This window comes from Alligator sinensis, unplaced genomic scaffold (assembly GCF_000455745.1).
Source record: "Alligator sinensis unplaced genomic scaffold, ASM45574v1 scaffold872_5, whole genome shotgun sequence".
Classification (NCBI taxonomy): domain Eukaryota; kingdom Metazoa; phylum Chordata; order Crocodylia; family Alligatoridae; genus Alligator; species Alligator sinensis.
The window spans coordinates 258583-268104 of NW_005842730.1; positions in this window are offsets into that span (position 1 = coordinate 258583).

Sequence of the window (9522 nt, forward strand, 5' to 3'; positions counted from 1 at the left end):
TTTGTTTTTGAAAGGAAGAATGAAGAAAAAAAGATTTTCCTGGTATTAAGTAACTGAGTAACAGCAGCACTCATTGTCCTGCTTCCTGTGACTCAAGTTCAGATTTTACTCCCCCTTTTGCCCATAACATGCAGAAACTGTTCTCATCGTATTTCTTGCATATAATATGCACTGCAGTTTCTAGCAGCTTGGTCTTTTTAGGGGAAAAGTGTGTGTTTTATGTGCAAAATTATGGCACTACTGGATGTCTTAGGGCCTGATTTGGAGTCTGCTGAAGTTAATGGAAGTCTTTCCACTGATTTCAGTAGGACTTTGGATCAAGCACCAGGAGAGAAATGCTGTTTTACAGGCCAGGATAAATGCAGAAGTGACATGTAGCTACAAGCTATAAATTCACCTTCCACCTGTATGGATGGAAACAGAAGAAAAGAGATCAGAAGGTAGCAAGACAATCACATGTAAATAATAGATACTCTGTTTCAGAGTGTATTAGATCAAGTAAAGTATTGTGAAAGCTACAGTTACATGCACAAAGGCATGGTCAAGAGTTTCATCATGTCAGTCTATTCCATCTGTCTATTCCAAGTGACTCCTACCATGTGGCGGCAAAGTTCACCCATGAGAAGACGGCCAAAACAAGCTTATGCATCATTTCAGTGTCAGACTAGCTTGATCATAATGGCCCCCTTCTGGTCTTAAATCTTTTTATAACCATTTTAAAAAGATTGCCTACATGTGCTTCAAAGGGTGCATATGCCTTTTGCTATAGTGAGCTTCATGCTGTGTGAAGCAACGCCTCCATTCCTATAGCACCATCTGTCCAAAGATCTTCAGGTTTGACATGCTCTGTAGTTCCCTGAGAAAGTAAGTGTCATCATCCCTGCCCTACAGATGGGCAAACTATGACATGATAATATGAAGGGACTTCCCAAGTCGCACAAGAAAGTGGCAGCAGAGCTAGGACTGAACCCTGGGGAACTGATGTTACAATTGGGGTTTTAAATGCTTCCTCCCAGAACTTCCTATGTAGGAGGTAGCATAATGAAGGGGAATTGTCTTAGCCAAGTTAGAGTGTAAGGAGGCTGTTCAGTGACTGATGCACAGCTGCTTGCTGATTTCTCAGACCCAGGTGTCTGATTGGCTAAGATTTGCCGCTTTGGTGGCACACTTCTTTCAGTAGCCCCGCAGTGGGGAAATCTTTGTATGCTGATTGACTAGCAATAGTCCCCAGGCAATCAGAGTATGGGTCTTTGGAAAAGCACCATGTAGGTATTTTTCAACATCTAGTCATCTGGACGGTACTGTTCAGTTCAAAACAAACATATAAGCAAGTGAGCCAAGTAAACAGGCCATAAGGATGTACTACTGTCCATTCTGAGCAAATATGAGTACAGATTGCAGTAACTTTCTTTGCTCTATGACTTAGCCACTTCCTTTGTCATATTTAGAAACAAAGGATCATAGAAAATGAGAGTTGGAAGGGACCTCAGGTGGTCATGTAGTCCAACCCCCTGTTCAGAACAGGACCATCCCCAGCTAGATCGTCCCAGCCAAGGCTTTGTCTACCCAGGTCTTAAAAACCTCCAAGGATGGAAATATCCCAGCCTCTCCGGGTAACCTGTCCTAGTGCTTTACTACCCTCCTCGTGAGAGAGTTTTTTTTTCCTAATATCCAACTTAAACTTCCCTTGCTGCAATTTGAGACCATTGCTCCTTGTTCTGTCATCTGCTGCCACTGAAATCAGTCAGTCTAGCTCCATCCTTTTTGTAACCACCCTTCAGGCAATTGAAGGCTACTATTAAATCCCCTCTCAGTCTTCTCTCTTCCAAACTAAACAAACCTAGCATTTTTAGCCTCTCCTCGGAAGTCATGTTCCTCAGCTCCCTAACCATTTTTATTGCCTACTGCTGGACTCTCTCCAGTTTGTCCACATCCTTTCTGTAGTGGGGGCCCTAAAACTGGACACAGCACTACAGATGTGGCCTCACCTGTGCCAAATAGAGGGGAAGAATCAGTTCCCTAGATCTAGTGGCAATACTCCTACTAATGCAGCCCTGTATACAGTTAGCCTTCTTCACAACAAAAGTACACTGTTGGCTCATATTCATCTTAATTGTCTACTGTAACCCGCAGGTCCCTAGTTAGATTATAAGCTCTTAGGGGCGAGAACCACAGTTTATTGTCTTTGTGAAGCAGCTATCTTTTTATGAGCCATAAAATAGGGTAATAAGTGTAAAGAGATTATGCAAATGTTGTATATTTTAATTGTAAACTGCCATTAGAACAACCCAATCAGAACCCAGAGGTGAAAAGATGATAGTCAGACAGAAGTCAAGGTAGATTTCTACCATATGAATTATTTAAATTAGATGCGTATGCATGAGTTTTCATGAGCCTGAGCTCAGTTTATTATATACATCTGAAGAAGCACACACAGGCTCATGAAAGGTCATGCCATACACCTCTGATTTATTTGGTCTATAAGGTGCAGATTTGTGCTGCCTTCTTCCTAACGTCAGACTAACACAGATAATTATCACTCTGCTCAAAGATGAAAGGCATACATCAGTACTTGTAAATGGTAGAATAGAAACCATAAGGCAGTATCTCACTAGGTGCATCTCCATGTTCAATTAATGCAACTAAATAAATTCTGGCACTGTTTGCACCGGAGTCAAGTGCTCCTGGGCACAGCATCTACACATGTGCCTGGGACAGCAGTACTTTGAGCCAGGGTGGAGCAGCCCCAGGCTGGCAAGGAGTCAGGGGGTCAGCCCCAGGCTCCAGGTGGCAGCATCAGGCAGCAGAGGGGCGGGCTGGGGCACAAGGGTGCTACAATGCATGGCTAGGCAGTAAGCAGCCCCATCACTTTAGCACTCTTGTGCTCCAACCAGCCCCTGTCATCATCTACACGTTACAGTACATGTAATTACTCTGCCGTAAGATAGTACTGTCCCTGACGGACAAGTAGATGATGACACTTTACTGCGGAGCTAGTTTATTCTGCAGTAAAGCACACGCATAGATGCACCTGCTGATTCATTAATGGCTGTACTCCAGATAAAAATGTTATGAGATCAACAGTGTCTACGTTTATTTGGACCTGAATTCCATTTCCCTTTTACAAAGGGAAGCCTTTAAGCCATGCATTCATACATTTTTAGGCCAAGAGAGACCATTATGATTGAGTCTGACTTATTGCTTAACGCAGCTTATAGAATTTCACCAAGTGGTCCCTGCATCAAGATCATCACTCCTCCCTGAGCTAGAATTGATCTATTAAATTAGAAAGGTACCCAGTCTTGATCTAAAGATTTCAAATGGTGGGGAATCTACCACATACCTAGGTGAGCTGTTCTAGGTACTAATGACCTTCACTGTTAAAAATGGTGTCTCATTTCTAGCCTAAATTTGTTGAGCTTCAGCTTCCAGCTCTTAAATCTTGTTATGTCTTTGCCTGCTAAATTAACAAGCCATCTACTTTCAGTGATGTAGCTATTTAGAAACAGTGATCAAGTCATCTGTCAACCTTCTCATTAAGGAATGCTGTATGGCATCAATTAAACTCCCAGGGTGAAGACTAAGGAAGCATGTGAAAGCATATTGTGAGGAAACAATTTGGGGGTTTAATCCCAGTTTGGCCATTTGCTCTGTGTGATCTTGGACAAGTCGCTCTGGCCAATATTTTTGGTAGGATTATGGATTTGGGGGGCCGGATTTGAGACACCTTTGACCTGGTTTTCAGAGCTGCTAAGCGACCCCCAACTGAGAGCTAGTGAGGCAGCCTATTTCTTGTGGGCATTCATACATATGATTGATTCACGGCTCAAGCAGCAACCAGAGTTCCAGGACTTGTATTCACTACGCTTAGCAGACGCTGCTGCCCGGCATTGAGAAACTGCAGCGCTCTGCCTGGCTCAGTCCGCTCCATTTCTGTGTAGCAGTCACACATCTAAACAGCAATTACCTAATCATTCATCTTCCCTCAGGAATGTTAAGCAGCGCAGGAATGGGTGTTTCAGTGCCTGTGCCTTTCTGGATACATTTCACATTGACTCATTAATAGATACAGTCTCCAGACACCGACTAAACACAGGCAGAGCGCACCACGTGGATTGCTAATCATGCTGCAAAGCAAAGGTGATCATTGCTAGAGGGATCTTTAGCTACAGGCAACCTGGTGGTTCCTCTCTCAGTGTCCTAACTACTGGACTCCCCATCTCCCAGGTACCCAGCTTTTTCACAGATGGCATGCTTTATAAGAGAAGAGGAAATGGCTTAGTGGGTTAAAGACTACATTGGGAATACTCTACATTTCTAGGAAATTCAAATTCAAATCCTAGCAACAGAACTTCATTCCTCCAAAGGCATCCACACTGAATTTATCATATGGCTCTTTCAAGTGAGAACTTATCTCATGTGCAGGGATGACTGTAACCCATTACACTTGACTGAAAGAATAGAGGATTTGCCCATCTTTGGCTAAAATTTTGTCCGTCCCCACAGAAATGCTGTGTCAGTTGTCTGCTCTCCTCTGCACCAGAAGTGGCTGCATTTTGGTGGTGTGTGTACATTATAAAATGCTTTCATGTGGAGAGCCAAGAACTCCCCATCACTTCCTGGCACGATCAGGTTTAAACCATGAAAAAGAAACAAGCCCCAATCTTTATAAGTATCATTCTCACCCCCTTCTACTGCTTGCAATACCTGTTCACACTAGGATATGTATCTGTTACTAATAATGATGTAGTTGAACTGGTGCTGAATATACAGCTTAACTACCCAGTGTAAACAGGGATGCTATTTCAGCTGCCCCCTTTGAGGAAGTCTGTGGTCAATCAGAGGTTAATTTCCTAGCGCAGACAAAGTTGCTGCATTTAAGATCTGAAAGTTGATCTATAGCAGTGGTATCACTGTCTGGACTTCGGTTACATTTTCTGCAGAATCCCGTAGCTCTGATTATCTATTAAGAAACGTCATAATTTGGAGGTCTGGGTGGTTCAGCTGACTGGTAATGCGGTATAGAGACTTTCCCTTTAAAGTTCCTGGCTTGAATCCAGCTTATCTTGTTATTTCAGAGTCTTGATACAAGGACTGGGCACATCTACACATTCATTAATGCGCCACAGTTATTGTGCATTAAGTTTAGTACTTGGTTGACCAAGTACTAAATCAATTCGCAGTAACTTGTGCTACTGCACAGTAGCACCAGCACACAGGTTTTTAGTGACACTTACTGTGCAGTAGCCCAATAGTACTGTGCAGCAGTGTATTAGCATGGTTTTTGCCCAGCATGCTACTGTACAGCGTTATTAGGCTACTGCACAATTAGCTTCTCGTGTAGACGCGCCCACTGGTGGCTGGGAACTTCTGGATTGTGTTACAGGCCTTTTTCTTGGCCCTCCATCTTCAAGGTCCTGCTCCCTGTTATGATAAAATCAATTTATGCTATTTGTGAAAGGTCCCTAAGAACAACACAGCGTGGGATTCTTGGGATGTGCCTTTCTGTGGCCCTATAAACCCCTTGATGGAGATGAGGACCATTGCTCAGGGCTAGATGGATGAAGAGATGGAATCAAACCCTTCACCAATTTGCTGGGTAAGCATAAGCAGGTAATGTGAGAAGAAAAGAAGTCCTCTCCAGGGTGTAGCCTGAACATGATATGTCACATGTGCTAGTGAATCCACTGCTCCTGTTGTGCCCTGGAAATTGGTTGTCCCATATTGCAAGCTACAACCCTGATCCAACCCCTAACGAATGCAAACGGATAGGTTTTATGTGTTTAGCCACTGCCAGCCTTTCACCTTCACCTAATTACATCCCAGATAGCATAAGTTTGGAACCTGTATTAGTCTCTCCAGCTTTTTCTCTCCCCAACTTCTAGTCCTTGGTTTTGAGGGCTCTGCCAGCAATATAGCAGCTGAAGTTTGCAGCAAGCTACTCTGTGTCAGAGTTTATACAATAAAATAGCTTTCCCACACTGAGAACACAGAGTGTTATTATAGGTTTTATGGTCTGGATGGAATGAAACCTGAAACTTGCTTGTGATTCTCCTTCTCTTCAATATCCATATAAGCCCCAAGACTTTACACCTACGGCATGGTGCCTTATGTGTTATAACAGCAGTCCCCCACACTGTCCCAGTCATTGCTCAGCATTTCCCCCTATTTATAGGGCCCTTGCACCATAACAATCAGCGATGTAAGTTAAAATAACCTATTTAAATATTTTATAAAATTAAAGTGCTTCCAAGTGATACGACAGCAACAGCTTCTACTTAGAACCAAAACCCCGGCTCTAAATTGCAAAGCAGTAACAAGGAAAGCAGTTTCCTAGCTAGGAAATTCTGTGGTGGATTTCCTGGACAATGTAAATGTGATATAGATACTCAGGGTGTGCCAGGGTGCATCAGAAGTGGAGATGTTGGTTATAGCCATGTTGATCTCAGGACATAGGCAGACAAGGTACTTTGGGTAAATGTGGTATCTTTTATTAGACCAATTAAATAGTTGGGGAGGGAAAAATTCCAACTATTTGGTTGGAAGCATGCGACTGCACTTTCCCCTGAGTGTCTTCTATAGGATTTCACTGTAAATTAGAGCAGCATATGCCGTGTCCCAAGCAGGCCCCTGTTGAAAAGCAAATGACCCAGTCAGTAACTCAACAAAAATACCTTTATTAAATACTAAGACAGATAGCAGCTGCACAGTTACTTTAAACAAACACTCTAAAATACTGTAACAAAATGCCAACTATATGGAGGAAAGCAATATTACAGTACTTATTGATGACCATACCCACACAAGAATTATAATTACAAGCATTTAATCAGAACACTTACAACTGGGCTAGCAAAGGAGATTCTAGCTGTCTTATGCTGCCTGGATCCAGCAGATCAGCTTATCCTAGCAAAGAGTTTCTTTCTCTTGCTCCATTTTATACCCCTAGATTTCTCATTGTACCCTAGCTGGAAATTTCACACATATTGGCCTTCCCATTTCCATACACCAGTGAAAATTTCTTTGCCCAGTTGTTCTAGATTTCTCAAGGTTAATGTCCTGTATGCCAGGCTGGCACCATTTTCCCATCCTTCCTTCTAGATGAACATACTTATGACTTGACATAGCTCATTCTGATGACATTACTCTATACACAGATTCAGGTGATTGTCTCACTTTCCATTTCTCTCTCAGCTCATGAATTCCTGTATTGTTATGCTTGTATCTGAAAAAACATCTCATTGCCTATTATGTTACATTTCTCGATTCCTACAATCCCCATTTTACCCCAACATTTTGGAGGTGCATCAATAGTAAAGACACCATTGCCCCACCTTAGGCTGTACCCCATGATGTGCAGTTCAGAATCTAGCTCAGAACTGATACTGGTATTTTCTCCTCCAGAAGGTTACTATGGATTGTACTGGAGATGCTCTACTTTTGAAAACAGACTCAGTTCAAGCAGACATCTAGAGGGAGGTGGAAAGTCCCAGAGGGGAAGTAGCCTCATGGCAAAAAAGTAACTTTATATTTAGCATGAAAAATTCCCTTTTAAATAATCAACTTCTCTTTTTTGCTTTCTCTGGCAACGAGTTATAGCCTCACACAATAAGGGGAGGCATGTTTTGTTGAAGCCTTGATTTTCATGTGTGTTGTCTGGTTTTCTTTACTGATGTCTCGCCTAGTCAACATACTGGTGATTATGGTTATCTGTTGCCTTCTTCTGGACAGGATCAGAACTGCTCAACTATGGTGCTTATAATGCTAAATGTTGGCACAGCTAATGACACTTCTCCTTTATCTCATGGAACTTGCACTTTTGGAGCAGATGGATTTCAGTTCTAACACTACTGAAGCCGCAAAGTGGCAATTGCACACAATAGTGCAACAAATGTTAAGTTCTGGATGGCCACTGATTTATTAAAAGCTGTGAAGTCTTTCTCTATTTTCAGCTTAGGTATGTCTCCTGCTGTTCATATTATGTATTAGCTTTTGCATTAAAAACACAGTTATTCCCTTAGTTGCATCTACCTTTATTTCCAGAATCCAGCACAGATATATACCATAGGGAAAATAATTCCACTGCTGGGGATGGGAAATTGGTGCTAGATAACCTCAGGCACTTTTTCCATCTCTAATGTGTTTGGCAGTGACTACTGCAGGCTATGGCACTTTGCATTTGCAAACAGACCCTTCTTGCACACATCAGGGGGCATACAGGACATATTACACTGGCTTTGGAAGTGCTAAGTCTCTGCTGAAATGAATCCTTCTGGTTGGATTTACCCATGCCCCTTCATCACAATTCTGAGATTCAACAGAATAACTCCCTTGTGAAGGCTCAGATGTGTTAGATAAACATCAAGGAGTGGATCTTCCTTTGAAAGTGTCTTCCTGCCTCCACATACAACTGTCCTCTCACGTGATCCACGTTCACTTGGTAAGTAAAACAGCACAGACCAAAGGCAGTGTTAATTCCTGGTGTAGACATATAGAACTGTTTAGCAGGACATGGGAGCAAATTGCTTTCTCATCATCAAATCTAGCCCTAATTATCACATTTAAGCAAATGTTATTGTATTAAAATCAGCATAATTACAATATTCAAAGTATATGTGTGCATGTACCTAGATATCTAAATCTATATGCATATGTATAGTTATGCACATATGTATGTACACTTGCATATTTATATACAAACACATAACACGCACGATACACAAGTATATATAAATGTCTGGTGCATTCACAGCTACTGGTTGTGTTGGCATAGTTATGACATTATCCGTCTCAAGCATTTAAAAATCATGAATGTGCCTATGTATTCATAGATTCATAGATTGTAGAGTCGGAAGGGACCACAATGGATCATTGTGTCCGACCTCCTGCCCCTGGCAGGAAAGAGGACCGAGGTCAGATGACCCCAGCCAGGTGACTATCTAGCCTCCTCTTGAAGACCTCCAAGCTAGGTGATAGCACCACCTTTCTTGGAAGGCCATCCCAGATCCTGGCCACCCTTACTGTGAAAAATTTCTTCCTAATATCCAACCTAAATCCACTCTCAACTAGTTTACACCTGTTATTCCTAGTCACTCCCTGGGGCGCCTTAGTAAACAGCGCTTCCCCAATTCCCCGTTGACCTCCCCTAATAAATTTATAGGCGGCCACAAGATCTCCCCTCAGCCATCTCTTGTGAAGGCTGAAGAGATTCAGCTCTCTCAACCTCCCCCTGTAGGGTCTATCACGAAGGCCACTAATCATGCGAGTGGCCCTCCTCTGGACCCTCTCCAGATTCCCTGCGTCCCTCTTGAAGTGCGGCGCCCAAAACTGGACACAGTACTCCAACTGCGGCCTGACCAGTGCCGCATAGAGGGGGAGCATCACCTCCTTTGTTCTATTAGTCATGCACCTGCTAATGCACGATAAGGTGCGATTGGCCTTGTTGATGGCCTCATTACACTGCCGGCTTATGTTCATCTTGGAGTCAATTATGACTCCAAGATCCCTCTCTGCCTCCGAGCT